Below are 21204 nucleotides of genomic sequence, written 5' to 3' on the forward strand. Positions count from 1 at the left end.
CAAATTGAAAATGTTTTGAATTAAAACTAGGCACTCTCCACTGTGTTTTACGCCTAGCCGTGGACATCTCTACCTTATCAAGACAAAACATCTGCTCATAGCTTTTATGCTAGCCGGCTCCTTTCATTTCTCTGAGCGTGAATTCCTCATGTCTTCAAACTTTTGACAATGGCCATGTTCCAATGGAGTCAATTCCTTCGAATTCAATATGCCCATCGAAGCACATCCACCATTTTCTTAATATGACAATTGCACAATCTGTGTGCATCTTTGCAACAACTTTGTGTAGCACTGTCTCACCCTCATCATTAGCAGCGTTAGAATCAACCCCTTGTGAGTGTATCTTGATACTTTGCCTCTTGCTACAAATTCTTCATATCCGGGTCTTAAATCCATGAAAGAAGAATTAAACAAAGAAACTTCTTTTACTTCTCCCTTTTGTAACATTTTAATTTCAATTCTTAAAGAACAAAGCCTTTCAGGGAGATTGTAATCAGATTGAGCTATATCAAGAATTGCATTTAATTCCATATTTCAATACCATCCTTCTCAAGGTATCACTTATCCCTTTACAAATGTCCCAATCTGTATGTTCAAATGATTAAATTATGCATTGCATTGATATCAACAAATTTTGTTGAGAAAATGTTGCAACCATTATTACTATACCACCTTCATATTTCAAAGGGTCACATTCATTCAAACCAATTGTAGTCACTTTGAAAACTCCATGATGCCTTATCAATCAGATAGAATTAGTTGGGCCCCAAAGTGGGTCTAGCTAAAATAAAATTCGTTTCCGAACAACTGAATTGTAGAACTGATCTATTCACCATCTGATACAAATTCAACTTAGATCTGACCACTAAATCAACATTTGAAACTTGTTTCATCTCTTTCTGCAACTAGTCAAATTAATGCCAGAAGGTCCTTTGACTGTCCTTGAAAATTGATCCAAACACCTGGCCTGGCTCTGAAATCTGACATACTGATTCTCTATTCCGTATACTTCTACCCTATTGAATCTCATCTCATGACGAATTCTTAGTCAAAAGATATTGACCATCAAAGTTGACCTCTTAGAACTATCTGCAAGCAAACATGTTAGAAAACAATAAATAGGGTTTGGATTTGGCTTTGAAAACTAGGCAAATTGACACTTGGGAGAATGAAAACTGGGGTGTTGGTTCACTGTCATGAAGAGAGTATAAATCCATGATTTGGGCTCATGACGAATAACAGGATGCAAATGGTAAGCGGTCAAAGCAGGCTACTCAGATTTTGCAAATTGGAAACACTGATAGAAAACATTTTTTGCAAACGAAATGGACTTGGAAAAGTGTGCAGATAGATTCATCAAGATTTGAAAATTGGCACACTAACAGTATTTTTGGAGGACAACATAGTGGTACAATCCATTTGATCTAACCTATCATAGATTAGGAGTTATGACATCATGAACAGGGGTACCGAAAAATTTGCATGTGCTGACACCAATGAAAAGTTAGAAATTGCGTCTGGAATCGCGTTTGAAAATTGATCAAACAAATTCGTCATAAGCTCAAACTTAAAATATAACATGTCTCTGACCTCTAAAATGCAACACAAAAGGAAATTTGACATTTTGGTCAACTGGGCCAAAGTTATAACACGTCAAATAGGGCCTCCCAGAGTTTAGAACTGTTCATATCAGCATGACATTAGTAAACTACCAAATTTGAGGGATTCAAAACCTAGTCAAACAGATATGAAATGACTCAAAATTTGAAACATAGGCTCTTAAGTATGGACACTAAACACTCCCAAAGCGGTAAGTCATGAAAAATTTGTAGGTGTGAGATATTCACTTGCAAACATGGCCTCCTATCGTTGTTTGACACTTAGGCCAAAATGCAGATTTGACGATTGCTCAAAATGGGACTTCATGAAATGACTCAAAATAGGAATTTAACTTCATGAAACAAGTGGAAACACTAAAAGAAAGGTGCTAGAAGCATTAAACACCTCTTGGGGCTCAAAAGTACATTCGGGTACATATGCCTTTAAAAGCACTTATAGGGCTTAAATTCTCAAAATTCTCAAAACCAGGGCTACAATTTTGATTCAATTTTGATTTTTTATACCTAGATTGGGAGAATTTTACTCTGTAAAAAATTAGACCAACACAACCTTTTATTATCTTTTCCTCTTTTTGTTTTAATCATAATTAACACATGGAATTCGAATTGGCTTATAATCTTTTTAACCCATTAAACACTTGGCATTTTAAATGGGCAAATAATCCTTTAACTGATAGAAGCTGAGGAGCCATGACTAGCCTCTAAGAGAAGCCAAGATGACATCTCCTTTCCATTTTCTGCTATGTTCCCATATCAAGTCGAGCATAATCATTCTCAACTAAAAACATTCTTTCTAGCTACTCAACCAAAATTACCTTGTTTTCCCTTACTCTGTTAGCATTTGAAATCCACAATCAAGTCTCAACTAACGGATGAACAAATAGCCAAACAGGAGTTCCAGCCAAGGATGGGAGGAGCCATGTCCAGACAAAACTTCAAGCCCAATCACAGGTCACGAATATATACAATTGTATTTCATAAATTTCTTCTTTTTCTGAGTATATGTCCAACTACAGTCGGCTAGACATTGCTAAGGCTGAAAGTAATATATTATATGCATTCATAATTTATACTTTCTTCCTTTTCTAAGTAGAATGGTCAACTGTAGTTCACTACACATTGTTAGCACTAAGATTAATGCTTAATACCTTGCTGTTGGTCCTTGTATTACATATAGTTTCATAGAAGAACTTCATAGTAATATGTTTATGATTAAACATCATTTATGAAATTGAATGGTAGTTGTAGCAACTTAAAAGATTATATGAACCAACATCAATAACCATACTATCGAAACAAATACTCTTAGATTCTCTAACACCTAGGATTCATTGGCAATGAAGCCATGAAATGGTGAAGAGGTGTAAATAAAAATAGAATGTTCATAATCTTATAAACACCTAGGATTCACTGGAAATGAAGCCATGAAATGGTGGAGAGGTGTAAATAAAACAGAATGATCAAGCATCTAGGATTCACCAGCAAAGAAACCATGAAATGGTGAAGAGGTGGAATGAATATGCAAGAACGCAGAAGAGAAATAAGATATGATTAAATTAATTAATTAAACAATACATTTTGTCATCTTAAAGAATATCTTTTTCAAATCACAAATTGTGATAAGCTAGAACATATATGTTATTCATACATTTGTTGGGAATCATCAAACAGAGTCGTTTGCACTGAGATCTGAGCACCTACTATTCACCAGCTATATAGCCATGGAAAGGGTGAAGAGGTGAGATAGAGTCTACAAAGAATTAGAAAATAAAAGTTGGATATGATACATTAAATCAAAAATAATATTATTTAATAGCTCATGCATGATTTTGTTAATTGTATCCTCCTACCGTCAAGTCGAATGGTGTGTTTAAATACCAGGATGCTCAGTAGATGATAGATGTTCCTTGTCTATTCCAGATAGGGAGAGCTTTTCTCGTTAGAGATTGTGTGGGGAATAATTTGAGGTCTGACGTTGGGTGGTTAATCCCTTGACAATGTTTCACCTCTCCCCAAGTTGTTGGATGTACAATAGACAAAGATAAGCTATACATTCAATTGTTTGTCGAAAATAGGTAATTTTACTTTTATGATGTATATGCAAGACAAAGGTAAGATTAATTGAGTTATATCATCATTACAACTATTTTACATTTAGTTGCAAGTGATAAATTTATCTGATGGATTATTATATAAATCTTCCATTTATATGAATAATAAATATGAGCATATCTTCTAATCTTAAGCTATTGCCACAGTTAAGAAATCGAAAGAAAAGGAATGATACAGTGATAATTGAAGCCTTAACTGATACAATGGTATTTGAAGCCCTAAATGATCCAATGGTAATCGATGCCCTAATTGATACAGTGATTTGTGATGCCCTAATTTTATATAGTGGTATTTAATAGTAATTATCATCTATTTTTTATATAGTGATACTGAATGGCAGTTGTTATATGATTTTGTTATAGTGGTATTTGTGGACTAATTTGGGTGATTGCATAAGCCTTCTTACAGTGATTTATCGGTTCAAATTCTATGGTATGTGGATTTTAATTTTTATAGTAATTCATTGATGGTGTTTTAAGTTCTTAGTTAAGAAATTTTGATTAATTGATTTTAACCATCAATCTCATTCACATGAACATGACTGATATAATTGTCTTCTTATGAAAATGAAGTAATAACTATATTTTTCGAGTATGTTAGTTGTTAATTAAGACTTAGGAAAATCGATTGTTACACTAGAGCACCCCAATACTAATGAAGAGATAAAAAGACTCGCACTGGAAAAATTTAAAACTGTCATGTGGACAAAACAAATGGGGAAGAAAAAGGCCCACTATGTGAAAGAGTTCAATCCCACATGGTACCACAAGATTAAAGATTACCTACGAGTAGAAATGAAAGGTAAAAATAGAGTATTAGTGGCATTGTTAAGAATGAGATCCCATCATCTACAATCTGAGATAAGTAGGTGGATGGTACCTAAGGAAGATTGGGAACCAAGAAAGTGCATCTATTGCAGTAAAGGGTGCGTCGAAATGGGATGACACTTTATCTTTGAGTGTGCTACCTACCAAGATATTTAGGAATAGTTTGAGGACAATTTGAAGTAGGGTCAATTACATTAGCTTTTTGAGGAGACAAGACTATGCAAAACAACTAGTTTCTTAAAACATATTCATAATAGGTGGGCTAACATAGAAAAGAACATGAAAATGGTCCCATAGACTAGTTGGTCTCGTAGATGTTACTAAAATACCTTCATTCATTCATTCATTCGCCATGGCTAATAGGGTAGTCGAGGTGTCATCGATTTTTTATAAACAATAAATGTTAAGTTACTATTTCGTTATATCCAATGTTTGTAGCAAAATAGAGTTAAAATGACAATAAGGATATTAATGTTAGTATTAATATTTATATTATTAAATATAATTAATAGTGGAAAAACATTAATGTGTTGATAAAAATAATATCAAGACAATTGAATGTATTAGGGACATTATTATTAATAATTATGAGTTCATTATGTGCCAATAAAAATGTTAAAAGTGTAAAATTAAGAAAATTATATATTTGTCTACATGTATCTCCCCAACTTTATATTCCCTTTATCATCTCTTTATATCATAGTGCATATATACCTCTCCCTCTCTTCAAATATTTAGCTACAAACAACTCTCTCTATCTCTCTCTCTCTCTCTCTCTCTCTCCAAATATTTAGCTACATTTGTATCTCTTTCTCTTTTCATATATTTATATATTATCTTTCCTCTTTCTCTCTTCATTTTTGTAAGAATGGGGAAATATGTTTGTCATTTATATTGTTATATATTCAAATAAATTGATAATAATAAAAATAGGTCCATTGCATAATAGTTAGGATTTACATGATTTTTAGTACCATGGTTAGAGTTAGGGTTTTGATTCTAGGGTTAGAGTTCAGAGTTAGGATTTGGATTATGTTTTATGGTTTATAATTATGATTATACTTAGGATCACAATTACGGTTAAGGTTTACATCGTCATGGTCAAGATCAAAGTTTACAATTACAATTATGACTAGGTTTAAGGTTTATATCTTGGTTGTAATTATGGTTAAGGTACAATAGGATTAATAGTTAAGGTGGCTAGCATAAGAGTTTAGGTTTACACCTTGGTTGGGGTTAGGATTGGGTCTAGAGTTTTGCTATGGTCTTGTTTAGGATTAGGGTTTAATGTTTGGATTAGAGTTAGGGTTTGACTTAGGGTTGTAAATAGAGTTTAGGGTTTCAGTTATGGTTATGGTTAGGATTTTTTAGGGTTAGGGTTAAGGTTAGAATTGAGGTTAGATTTAGGAGCATGGTTAGTGTTATGGTTATACTTAGAGTTTTTTATGATCAAGGTTAGGAAAATGGTTTAGGCTTACATCATGATTGGGGTTAGAGTTGTGTTTAGGGTTTGGCTTATGATATTATTTAGGACTATGATCAAGGATTACAATAATAATTATGGCTAGGTTTAAGCTTTAAATATCATGATCATAATTATGGTTAGGTAATGGGTTTTGATCAAGAATAATATTTAAGTTTGGGTTAGGATAAGAGTTTAGGTTTATGTCATCATTAGGATTAGGATTAGTTTTACAATTTGGGTTTGGATTTTGTTTAGAATTAGGTTTTTATATTTGGTTTAGGGTTAGGATTAGGGTTGGAGTTGGAGTTAGCATTAGTGTTAGGGTGAGGTTTAGGGTTGTACATAGGGTTTAGGATAATAGATTACATCATGGTTATTATTATGGTTAGGGGTGTGATTTTTCTTAGGGTTAAGAAATATGTTAGGATTGAGGCTCGAATTAGTAATATGACTAGTTTTATGCATAAAGTTAGGTTTCTTATTTGGGTTAGGTTTAGGATGATAGTTGAGATTTATATAATGATTAGGGTTAGAGTTCTATTTAGAGTTTTAGTCAAGATCTTATTTAGGATTAGTGTTATGGTTAGGATTATTGTTTGATGTATGTAATATGGTTTATGGTGATGGAGCATAATTGCCTTCCTATTTGAGAGATTTAATTGACAAAAAATAGAGTGGAATATTTTGTAATTGACCTTAAATATTTCTTTGATATTGTTAGTGAATAGTTTTTCCCTCCCAACTATTTATGTTTACATTAATAGGAAAAATAGTTTTCATCACAAATGAATCATAAAAATTCATAGACTCTCTATGTTATAAGGTATAGCTCCCTTCTACAATGATTCATCCATATAGCTCTTATTGTAAATGAATTATAACATTTACTCTTTTAACCTAAAAGAACTTAAGGAAAGCAAAAAATTCTCTCATAAACACAAAAGAATGTTATAGATTATACATTTGATATTTGATAAATGTCACACAACATATATTTAAAGATTTCATATTTATGATTAGGCTCACAAAACTTAATAAAAGAAAAATCACAACTCCAGCATAGTCAATGAAGCAACACCAATGCAAGAATGAATTTCACATGAAAATACCATCAAGCAAGATAACCACATGATCATCAAAGAGATGCCAAGAAAATAACCATACAATTAATTCTATTATCACCAAATTAATGTCTTTAAACAAAAAGGAAACAACTACTGACTTAATCAAAAGCAAACTATCTAAGTCTAGTGAGCCAACCCTCAAGGTTGATTAAAACAAAGTATATATAGCCACACAGGGCTTTCTGAATTAGTTTTAAAACTAACTCCTTAAGGAGTTACCAAATGCTTAAACAAAACCCAGTTTTGAAGCATAAACTAAAAGAAAATAAGAAACTAAGGCACATGGCCTCACGATCATCTTCTAAACTCTAGTTGTCTCATGTATGTCATCATGTAGATCTTGGTAGTTAGAGCAACCACCACTAGCTTCTTTCTAGGCCTTATGTGCTACAAGGAAATTGATCAGTTCCTATTGCTGTAGGATGCCAAGCTACTCCAGTCAAAGTTTCCACATCTTCACAATCCTGTAGATATGATCGAGCTTTTTATCTTGTACCTCTAAATGATATATGCAGATGATCACCATGGAATCTTCCCTAGCTATGATGGTTAAATCTTTAACAGAGACCTCGCTCATTTCTTTCAGTAACTCCACCTTAGTCAATAAAGTCATCTCCACTTCCTTTGGGGGTTTCTCATTTTGGTCCTTGTTATTTATTATATTAATATCAATGCACTTGATGTCAGCCATTAGGATCTCCTTCAAAGACTTCACTTCCTTCAGTAGCTCAAAGAATTCCTCTAATCCCTATTCAATCACTATATTTCTCCATTCTAAATTAGTTCTGGCAATGAAAAGAAAATCAACATCAAATTCTATCTCTTAATTCTTAGTCAGGAACTTTTCTATTTCGTATTCTTGAACCTCTGAAATATCAATAATGCATTTATCCCACTTGAAATTCTCAGATTCCAAGGAATTCATTTATGATTCCAGAGCAATCACCAACTTGTCAGCTCTCGCATTAGTGTTAGTAAAGTGGGAGAAATAACTGGTTGCTTAGGTATGAACTGCATTCAACCATTCACCACAGGCTTGAGAAATAGAGCAATCTCTCTTAACCTATTCAAAAAAACTTTTTTTAAGGGGAGAAGTCACATCAATGACATAAATAGTAGTTGACAGAGCCTTTGTAGTTGGATTTTGAATCTCATGAATATATTCAGCCATCTTTCAAAAGGACTATTTCAGTTCTTGTTTATCCCTCTGATCCTTCCATATGCAATGAGAAATCCTTGAATTTTTAGTAATCCATATTTTCATATCTGTTGATCTAGAATTAGGACCAAGGATTGTTTTCTCTATTGTACAATCTTGGGTAAGAACATCATCTATATTGTTGTCATCTATTGGCTTCATCACTTCAACTATCCTTCCATGTATTCTCATCAATATTTAGTATGATCTCAATCTTTGCTTTCTTAATTTTAGGAGTCTTTCTAATACATTTGCTTACCATATCACCTACTGGAAGAGTTGTTGGAACTATACTCCTTTTCTTACCCACAGACAAGTCAAAACAATTAGGGATGAATGGATTTTCCTTAGGAGGAGGGGTTTGTAGAATAGGGGATGAACTGAGTGCCATTGAACTTAGATTATTGGCTCCCTCCACTTGTTGATTCCCTTGCTCCATTTCAAGATCAATCGTAATTGACTTGCCACAAGTTTCCTTCAAAACACTAGGTTGTTCCTACTTCTTTCTGCTATGAGAGCAAGTCCACTTGATGGAAGGAGGGAGTTGAATTGGACTTTGAACAAGGCATTCAAGTTCAACTCTTGACTGTGGTTTACCTGCAGTGGGAGAGGGAACAACTTCATTAGTATTTGGAACAACCATGGGTGAATTGGGGCTAGCAAGGACTTCGTGAATACTGTGAGTCGTTGATTTTGACTATCTTTTGTTTAAGAGTCATTGTTCTACTCTGGTTAGGATAGACAAGGTTCTAGCATGCAAGTCATCTACTTTTGGTATCGTCCAATCAATTGCCAGCAATGGGTGAGCCTCCACTTGTTCAATATAAGTTGGGTAAATAGTTTCTTCATTTTCCTCGTCAACCACTCCAAAGTTATCTAGTGAAAGATCAAAATATTTGATCTAGGGGCTAGTGACAATCTAGACCACAACCTTCTCCTAACCTCAAAATCATCCTGACAATTAGCCTAGAAGTCTTCTACATGAGGGACACCAAGAGTAGATGAACCTACCTCAAAATATCTTAGGGAAAATTGTTGGTTATTAGAGTTAGGTTTGGTGGAATAGGTCGATAGGTTCATGGATTTAATTTCAGCCTTAAGCTTCAAGGCATCATGGATTGTCTTGCACTTGTAATCTCTAAGTTCAACAAGGAATGTATGTTAGAGTAATTATTTGTTCTAACTTATTAATTAAATCACTTTGATTTAATTAATTAAGTTGCCTATTACTCTAGTTTTCTTAAGCTATCTTGTAGGTGCATATAATTAATATTTTATTAATTATATTGTGCAACCCTAGCTTTTTTAGGCTTTAGTTTCCCTTTTCGGGTTTCGTGATTCCTTTATAAGGATTCACCTCTTTGTATTTTATTCACTTATTGGATTATATGAGATATTGCTCTTTGCATGTCCATAAGATGGATCTGGCTTTTTGGCCTCCATGATTTTTCCTTGCCTCTGTTCTTTTCTTCATCCATGTGATAGGTTTATGCATGCAGGTGTTCTTGGGAGATTAGTTTGACACCTAATCTAACATGGTATCAGAGCTAGCTTGCTGCTCATTGTTCGTGGTTTGTTGAAGCGTTTCAAAAGCTGCATTTTTCGAAGCAGTGGGAGGTCGTACGGACAACTTGAAAAAATAAAATTTGGGGGCACTTTGGGCTCAAACGGATGCTTCCATTGGATCCGAAAGGCCGTTTGCAGTCAAAATCCATATAAAATTTGTCCATTTTGGACATCGTTGGATTGGGAGGCAAATTTTTTTTGTCCGACAGGGCCGTACGGCCCCCTGCACGCAGTACTGGGCGTCAAAAATTTAAAAATTGCAAAAAAATCTTTTTTTGGCTGTTTTAGCCGCTGGCGGTTAATTAACCGCAGCGGAGCCGCTAGCGGTCACCGCTGACAGCCACCACTAGCGGTTATCGCTGGCGGTCCGCCAGTGGCTCGCAGCGGCTCTGTAATGCCCCACCCGGAGATCCTTGGAAACAAGGATTCAAATCAAGCCAAGATTTTTTTTTTTTTACAAGTATGAATGCAAATGAAGACATCATACAGGGATCACAACGATTGCAACGGAAGACTTCAACACAATCCCGGCAACCAACGAATCTCCAAACGCCACTACCAAACCGACACACCCAAACAAAACCAACAACCACCACAACAAGATGAGGGCACAAGAAATGACCACTCATCAACAAAACACCAAGCTGGGGTAAAATGCAGAATCCCAAAATTTGGCTAAGCCTGAAATCCTGAAGCCCTGAAAATTGGCTAAGTCTGGATTTCTGAAGCCCTAAAATTTCCTAGAATCCATAACTTATCTCTCAGAGGTCTGAAACCTATCTCAAACGATTTGTCGCATATATTGAAATATACGTCAACTTATACTTAAACGATATATTTTAAACCCTGAAGGACAACAACAGAAACCCAAAACTGAATTTCAAAAGAAACCTCCTGAATTCAAAATGCAACAACATAGGCTCGAAGAACGCCCAAAAGGGTATCCAAAACCACTCTCAAAAAGATCGGATCATGAAGAAAAGTGCCCGCTGATGGCACGCGCAGGTTTTTCACAAAAATCGTGCGACACTTTTTACTAAGGGAGGGCGATACTTCTCCTTAAGGCGTGCGACACTCTTCCAGTGTCGTACGACATTTCTCAAGAAGGCATGCGACACTTTTCAGCATCGTACGACCTTTCTCAAGAAGGCGTGCGACACTCTTCCAGTGTCGTACGACATTTCTCAAGAAGCCGTGCGATACTTTACAGTGTTGTATGACATAGTTTGCATGGGCGTGCGATACTTTTTAAAGTGTCGCACCATGTTGAACAAATGTCGCCCATAAAAACACGAAAACACTCCCAGAAGCAAAAAGGACCAAAATAGAGCAAAGAACCTCCACGCCAGGGAGTACCGGATCCACAAAGGCTCGAGGAATGAACACTCGAGTGCAAGAACAACACAAAATGGAGAACATCAACCATCTAAACTACAGCAACATAGAACACACTGAATATAAACATCGCAGAGAACAAAAGCAACATCGCAATGTACATAAATACATCTCAGGAACAAAACAACCAAACTAAGTACGCGGTTCCTCCCAACCGTCAATAGCATCATAAGACCATCGTGGGTCCTAGCCATCCCCCACGCGTAACATCCCAAGCCACCGACCAAATCGTCGGTACTGTCGTAATAGGGACGTCACTACTAAAAACATGCAACAATATAAGCATAAGGAAATCTAACATGCTAGTAGTAAAGCATAAGATAATCCTACAGTAGATAACATCACCTATCACATGCTAAACAACAATAAGCAACAGATATGCTAATACAATAATTCACAGCATCTAATCATATGCTAAACATCATAATAAGGGAATGCGCCAAATAAAATAACATCATCTAAACATGATATACAAGCATCTCAATGAAAGCATAAATCACAAGAAAGCATACTCCGGAACCCGAAGTACCAAGTGAAGACATCCAGCAACGGTCACACTAGGAACAAAAGATCGTCTCTGTACACCGATCCCTAGCAGTGGTGAAGGTAGCTACGCCTCCCAACCACGTGGCACCCGTAGGTCCACACCCGCCGTGCTGATGGAGATAATGGTCCAACCACAAACACACATAAAGCACAACATCCAAGGCTAACACTCACGCCAGACAGTATGATGGCTGCAACCAAGAACCTAAGACAATGCAAGGAGTATAGGTCCTGGTCAGACACTCAATAGGCTACTAAGTAGGGGCTAACATCATGGAGAGTCGCTTGGCATCGACAAGCCCAAGCTAGTATAAGCAGCTACTCTTCTCAACAGAAGGCGCACAACCTAGGGAAGCTACTCTTCACGACGGAAGGCGCACAACCCACACATTTTAATTATCTTGTATTTATTACCACCCAAAGTTTTAATTTAATTATCACTTATATCAAACTTCCTCTGCCAACCGGGAAGTAGTCACCAGGTTACAGGATAGAAGCCCCCTCCATATGCTACCCTACCCTACCCATGCTCATCCTACGACAAGTGCCCGTGGGCATGCATACTCCCATCCCAACCCCAATGATCATAACTTCCGGCAAATCCACGAAAGATCGGGCCTCGCAAGTCACCCAACAAATGTACGCGTACGTACTTGTGTGTGGCGCACCACCATCACGAAGATCATAACACAAGGACAGGAATGAGAACACGATGCAAAGAAAACACCCAACTGAAAGCAACACGGGAAGGATGGATTCTACACGAATCCCAAAGCCAACAAAACCATACATCATAAAATCACTCAACCGGCCTCAATCCGAGAGTATAGATTCTACATGAATCCTAATGATGCAACAAGACCAAAAGTCATGAACTTACTCAACCGGCCTCAATCCGAGAGTATGGATTCTACACGAATCTTAGGGTTCACGAAACGAAAGCAAAGGTCCAACAAAAACATAACAAATATAAAATCACTCAACCGAACACAACGTCGGGAGTACGGATGCAACACGCATCCCAATGCAACATAAAAGTGTTAAAGTGGTCTGACTGATATCCAAACTGATCATCAAGGTCCACGACCCACATTGTGCCAAGAAAACTCGAGAAAACAGGGCGACACGCAAAACGAGGTAAAAACCCCAAAAATTTGAAAAACTTCAAAATTAAAACCCATTTGGCCTTTGGGTTCAAAAACCCCAAAAATCCAAAAATAAATAGAATCGAACATTGTATGCAAAAACGGCCAGCATAACGGTGCAAAATCCCAAACCCTCATCCCAAAAAACAGGGAAATGTTCATACCCGCCCAACCGGGTAGAACTAGCATACAGAAACGGAGGGGAACACTAGTTCTCAGCCTCCAAGCAAATGGCTACCAAAAACAGAAGCTGAAACGAAGCAGAAACAATAAAACGGGAAAGCCCTACCTCACAGCGAAAAGGGCAAAACGAGAATCTGAACCATAAAATAAATATCTCGCAGAAGTAGCTGAAAATCGCGGCAATCCAAGGTTTCCCCGAGCTGGATCCAACGAGCCCAACCTCGCGATGATCCCACGCCCGTAGCTCCCACAACGAACAAAACAGTAAATCCTCATGAAGAGGATTTTGGGTTTTACTCTCCAACTTTCCCATTTGAAAGTGACAAGTGAGGAATTAAATTCTTTTTTGGATATTTATTCACTTTTCGAGTGAATAATCGATTAGGGCAAATAACCAGCCAACCTAGTTAAATCCCGAATCGACCCAAACGAAAACAGGCTATTCCTATAAATAGGAATTCATCTATGGCAAAGCTGCCAAAAATATAAAATAAATCAATTAAAAAGCCCGAAAACTCAAAAACACATAAATCTCCTGAACAACTTTCGCGACAAAGCGAAACTCTAAATGCACAGACACACTTACTGGTCTAATCACATAATGCAAATGAGTTCGAATTTAATAATCACCGAAAGGTTTAAATTAAACATTTAATTGAGGATACGTCGACCATACAAGGGCGACATTGGTAAAATATGAACGGCTGAATCACTAACTCCATGTGCCACTGCCAAGGATATAAATCCTGCACACTAAACAACACGATCAGGTGCAATTGCATATAATAATATAGCCGAAGCAATAAAAATGCATTAAATCACCTAATTTAACCATTTATTTAATTATATTAAAATAATCTATTTACATCACTCACGTTCGCATAAAGCATAACAACGCAGGAATGAAGTAAATAACCATAGCATTAAATTCATCACACGACATAATAAGAGATATGTCCAAATACCAGATAACATCACAAAACACACTGTCATCTCAAAATGGCATCATCATGCAATATGATTAATTGAACAGCATAGTAGTCTAAAATCCATGATACTGGAATCAAAGTGTAGCATCTGACCCTCGGGTCCTCTCAAATGTAAACATAACATGAGTAACAAATATCTCTCTAATCAGAAATATAACAAGGTAAATGCCTCAGCACATAACCCAATAAATCAACATGGACAATCCATTCTATTTACTTACACATTTAATAATGATTGATTACTTTGCATAAAAAGGCATTTAAAACACATAAGCAAACACAGTAAAAAACATGACTAACCACTGCTACAGGAACCTAGTCCAGTGTAGCATGGTAAAAGAACATAGTGCAATCTCTGCACACATCTCAAGGTAATCACGGAACAACCTCATGATACCACATTGATCCTGGTAACCACTGGCACAAACCTCAGTGAACCAAGAATCACATCATAATCTCAAAGATCAGACAAAAGCATAAACAAAGCAACTGATAAAGAAACATAAATCCAAACACCTCAACGGTGTACACCACTCAGGGTCACAATCATGATCCCATCACAACAAAAGATCAACAAGGTTGCATCCATCAGGACGACTTACAAAAGTCAAATGGGAGAGGCACTACATCATCCCCCCCAAAGACTAGGCTTACTCCTGGAAGCCTGCAATCCAATAATAGAACCAAACACACCAAGAACAAAATCAAAAGCGAGCAATAGGAATGACTCAAGAAACTCTCTACAAGTCAAACCCAAATCACTCCAACATTCTCAAACCACCATGTTAACCCCCAAATAGGTTAACCACGAGAGAATGGGTGTCACACAAACACAAGGTCCTCCAACAAGGAACCTTCTATGCGCTAGGAAGAAACCATCTAGCCATAGAGTCAACAATACAAGGTAAGGAACAAGCCACTCTACCTTGTCAACAGGTGCCCAACAAAACATGCACCTACCAAGAGACCACAAAACCAGGTCAAAACACTAAGCACTTCCAACAAAAGTTGGAATCATGGGGAATAACCATCCCAAACTTTCCAAGAATACTATCATGTCACACATGATCATTCTGGAATCCACGTAAACTCACCCTTAGAACAAAGAGGATGAAAGTTTACCAACAAAAGGACACACTCCAAAGGACTACTCACCACCAAGCATAGGAGCATAACACCTCTCCAAGGTACAAAAGCTCAACTAACACTGGGAACTAGGGCAACACAACCCAACCAGACAAGATATCACCTTCTCACAAGGTTCAAAGACTTATGTCAGTGGACACAATCACGAAATGTTTACATACCAACTCACGAGATGGTAACATGTGTCCAACGATACCATGTCCCTCTAGCACCATGCTAGGAAAACTACACCCAAACTACCACTAAACTCAATCTCCAGCCTCAAGTCAAAGATTTAAGAGAAAGCTTGACTGAGACAATCCACATGAAGATATAAGCTTAGGGAGGAGGATATTACAGAGTATAGGACTGAGAGGGAGTCGCTCTCAACCTCTGTCGCTCTCAACCTCTGCACAAAATCAGCCCAAGATGCATTAGGGAACTCACAATTTCCCCCAACCATCAACGTACTCACAAGAGAACACTAACTGAGCTAGTGGCATAACCACACTAGCTTGCTCTCTCAAGAGAGAAAGAATACATAGATGTGCCAAGGTCAACATCCAGAAAGGAGAATGTAGACTCATCAAAGAACTGAGTCACTCCCAAAAGACAAGGCAACAACAACCTTGAGCAAGGAACGCTCACAAACCACACTACACCTCACAAGGGTGGGTCAGTGCAATAGGAAACACAAAAACTCGAGCACGAACCCCAACAAGTACCTAGTAGATTATGAAGACAAGATAACTCTTCCGTTATGAATAACATGAGGAGTTAAACTTCTCCAATGGCCATAAATACGATCTGTCATGATTGAATTGGCCTCTACTCGAAAAGGTACTCAGAACATCGATCAACAACTCCAGAAGCCATAGCCTCACAGTCGAACTCGGATCGAATCCATTTGAAAAGTGTCGAAAAGATATCGACAAGGACTACAACATGAAGAATCTAATAGAGACCAAGACCTATGATCTGAGCCACCACTCAAATCAAAACAACAAAGACAAAACCAACAGCCTTGGTCACCAAGACAAGCAACGGACAAAATGTCCAAATCCACACAGGAGCACATATGCCCAAAACAACATAAGGCATGGAGAGAAAGGTAATTCACACATTGAAACCATCATTACTCTTCTTTCATAATTTCATTAATTACACATAACATAAGCACTAATGCATAATGAACTGAAAGATTTTCAAGCAAGGGTCCAAGAGTCACTTACCATAAAACAAGTACATATCTTTCAATTTCTTTCAAAAATAACATTAAGTTTAATCACCATTTAAACCATTCAGTTACAATAACAACTTTAGATCTAATAAAGACACACTAGCATGTTCTCCATGATATTATCCCTTGAACGTACTACCAGAGGTTTGAGATGAACATGATAGAGTCGCAACACACAACTGGGCAGCAATAAAACACATCCAGAATAGTCATCACGAAACATAATCAAAGAGCCCAATTGGGAGAATTGTCGATTCCAACAGTAAGTACCAAAAAGAGCTCATTTCAACAATAAGTCAAATGTGACAATTGCCACAAAGAGAGCGATAGATAAAATTTGATGACTACTCCAAGAGAGGAAAATACTAAAAACCAATGCTAGCCCAACAACATGAGGAAAGTACCTCCAGCCAAATAAAATAAGGCATCAAACAAATCGCATTACAAGTGATGACCGAGTACAGTCACACAAGAGGGATAAATCACCACACAATGCTAAGGAATACATCATCCTAGCAATGTTAGAGAACACACTCACACACATCAAACAATATCCCATCAGTAATCTCATGCATATGCAAAAAGTAATAATTTCCATGCAATGCAACATTTAAATATCCATCAAATTAATAAAAATTTCCATAAGCTTAAGAAGTAATCAGATTGGGGACTTAAGTCATTAACCCAAGGATATAATGCAAATCTACAACTTTGCAATGATTCACAATAAACACTCATTTTCAATGAAAGGAACCATTTCATCATTATAACAACAAAATAAAGAATCACAAATAAGATTCATTCATCAACTTACAATTCAGGAGAAAACAGGGAAACAATTCACCTACTCCACAAGGAGAAACAAAAGAGGCACACAAGCCAACACATGGACACTAATCAGTGGTTCCATCCAAAAAGGGTCACACAAGCACACAACCAACCAAGGCACATCGATCCCACCTACCAGGCCAGGAAGACTCACTTCCTTCTCCACACACTGCTCTAGTTGCATCTACTGGACAAGCAAGTCCATCACGAGTAGATACCAAAGCAACAAAGATCACGAGTTCTCACTGAGACATTCGCACTCAACCAATGCAGCAACAACTACAAGGGCAACATAACACAGAGATCCCAATGTTTGAACATGGGCTCTGATACCAGATGTAATGCCCCGCCCGGAGATCCTTGGAAACAAGGATTCAAATCAAGCCAAGATATTTTTTTTTTTACAAGTATGAATGCACATGACAACATCATACAGGGATCACAACGATCGCAACGAAAGACTTCAACACAATCCCGACAACCAACGAATCTCCAAACGCCACTACCAAACTGACACACCCAAACAAAACCAACAACCACCACAACAAGATGAGGGCACAAGAAATGACCACTCATCAACAAAACACCAAGCTGGGGTAAAATGCAGAATCCCGAAATTTCGCTAAGCTTGAAATCCTGAAGCCCTGAAAATTGGCTAAGTCTGGATTTTTGAAGCCCTGAAATTTCCTAGAATCCATAACTTATCTCTGAGAGGTCTGAAACCTATCTCAAACGATTTGTCGCATATATTAAAATATATGTCAACTTATACTTAAACGATATATTTTAAACCCCAAAGGACAACAACAGAAACCCAAAACTGAATTTCAAAAGAAACCTCCTGAATTCAAAATGCAACAACATAGGCTCGAAGAACGCCCAAAAGGGTATCCAAAACCACTCTCAAAAAGATTGGATCATGAAGAAAAGTGCCCGTTGATGGCATGCGCAGGTTTTTCACAAAAATCGTGCGATACTTTTTACTAAGGGAGGGCGATACTTCTCCTTAAGGCGTGCGACACTCTTCCAGTGTCGTACGACATTTCTCAAGAAGGCATGCGACACTTTTCAACATCGTACGACCTTTCTCAAGAAGGCGTGCGACACTCTTCCAGTGTCGTACGACATTTCTCAAGAAGCCGTGCGATACTTTACAGTGTCGTACGACATAGTTTGCATGGGCGTGTGATACTTTTTAAAGTGTCGCACCATGCTGAACAAATGTCGCCCATAAAAACACGAAAACACTCCCAGAAGCAAAAAGGACCAAAATAGAGCAAAGAACCTCCACGCCAGGGAGTACCGGATCCACAAAGGATCGAGGAATGAACACTCGAGTGCAAGAACAACACAAAATGGAGAACATCAACCATCTAAACTACAGCAGCATAGAACACACTGAATATAAACATCGCAGAGAACAAAAGCAACATCGCAATGTACATAAATACATCTCAGGAACAAAACAACCAAACTAAGTACGCGGTTCCTCCCAACCGTCAATAGCATCATAAGACCATCGTGGGTCCTAGCCATCCCCCGCGCGTAACATCCCAAGCCACCGACCAAATCGTCGGTACTGTCGTAATAGGGACGTCACTACTAAAAACATGCAACAATATAAGCATAAGGAAATCTAACATGCTAGTAGTAAAGCATAAGATAATCCTACAGTAGATAACATCACCTATCACATGCTAAACAACAATAAGCAACAGATATGCTAATACAATAATTCACAGCATCTAATCATATGCTAAACATCATAATAAGGGAATGCGCCAAATAAAATAACATCATCTAAACATGATATACAAGCATCCCAATGAAAGCATAAATCACAAGAAAGCATACTCCGGAACCCGAAGTACCAAGTGAAGACATCCAGCAATGGTCGCACTAGGAACAAAAGATCGTCTCTGTACACCGATCCCTAGCAGTGGTGAAGGTAGCTACGCCTCCCAACCACGTGGCACCCGTAGGTCCACACCCGTCGTGCTGATGGAGATAATGGTCCAACCACAAACACACATAAAGCACAACATCCAAGGCTAACACTCACGCCAGACAGTATGATGGCTGCAACCAAGAACCTAAGACAATGCAAGGAGTACAGGTCTTGGTCAGACACTCAATAGGCTACTAAGTAGGGGCTGACATCATGGAGAGTCGCTTGGCATCGACAAGCGCAAGCTAGTATAGGCAGCTACTCTTCTCAACAGAAGGCGCACAACCTAGGGCAGCTACTCTTCACGACGGAAGGCGCACAACCCACACATTTTAATTATCTTGTATTTATTACCACCCAAAGTTTTAATTTAATTATCACTTATATAAAACTTCCTCTGCCAACCGGGAAGTAGTCACCAGGTTATAGGATAGAAGCCCCCTCCATATGCTACCCTACCCTACCCATGCTCATCCTACGACAAGTGCCCGTGGGCATGCATAATCCCATCCCAACCCCAATGATCATAACTTCTGGCAAATCCACGGAAGATCGGGCCTCGCAAGTCACCCAACAAATGTACGCGTACGTACTTGTGTGTGGCGCACCACCATCACGAAGATCATAACACAAGGACAGGAATGAGAACACGATGCAAAGAAAACACCCAACCGAAAGCAACACGGGAAGGATGGATTCTACACGAATCCCAAAGCCAACAAAACCATACATCATAAAATCACTCAACCGGCCTCAATCCGAGAGTATAGATTCTACACGAATCCTAATGATGCAACAAGACCAAAAGTCATGAATTTACTCAACCGGCCTCAATCCGAGAGTATGGATTCTACACGAATCCCAGGGTTCACGAAACGAAAGCAAAGGTCCAACAAAAACATAACAAATATAAAATCACTCAACCGAACACAACGTCGGGAGTATGGATGCAACACGCATCCCAATGCAACATAAAAGTGCTAAAGTGGTCTGACTGATATCCAAACTGATCATCAAGGTCCATGACCCACATTGTGCCAAGAAGACCCGAGAAAATAGGGCGACATGCAAAACGAGGTAAAAACCCCAAAAATTTGAAAAACTTCAAAATTAAAACCCATTTGGCCTTTGGGTTCAAAAACCCCAAAAATCCAAAAATAAATGGAATCGAACATCGTATGCAAAAACGGCCAGCATAACGGTGCAAAATCCCAAACCCTCATCCCAAAAAATAGGGAAATGTTCATACCCGCCCAATCGGGTAGAATTAGCATACAGAAACGGAGGGGAACACTAGTTCTCAGCCTCCAAGCAAACGGCTACCAAAAATAGAAGCTGAAACAGAGCAGAAACAATAAAACGGGAAAGCCCTACCTCACAGCCAAAAGGGCAAAACGGGAATCTGAACCATAAAATAAATATCTCGCAGAAGTAGCTGAAAATCGCGGCAATCCAAGGTTTCCCCGAGCTGGATCCAACGAGCCCAACCTCGCGACGATCCCACGCCCGTAGCTCCCACAACGAACAAAACAATAAATCCTCATGAAGAGGATTTTGGGTTTTACTCTCCAACTTTCCCATTTGAAAGTGAGAAGTGAGGAATTAAATTCCTTTTTGGATATTTATTCACTTTTCGAGTGAATAATCGATTAGGGCAAATAACCAGCCAACCTAGTTAAATCCCGAATCGACCCAAACGAAAATAGGCTATTCCTATAAATAGGAATTCATCTATGGCAAAGCTGCCAGAAATATAAAATAAATCAATTAAAAAGCCCGAAAACTCAAAAACACATAAATCTCCTGAACAACTTTCGCGACAAAGCGAAACTCTAAAAGCACAGACACGCTTACTGGTCTAATCACATAATGCAAATGAGTTTGGATTTAATAA

This window comes from Cupressus sempervirens, chromosome 6 (genome assembly GCF_028749045.1).
Source record: "Cupressus sempervirens isolate cs-2001-9-10 chromosome 6, ASM2874904v1, whole genome shotgun sequence".
NCBI classification, from domain to species: Eukaryota; Viridiplantae; Streptophyta; class Pinopsida; order Cupressales; family Cupressaceae; genus Cupressus; species Cupressus sempervirens.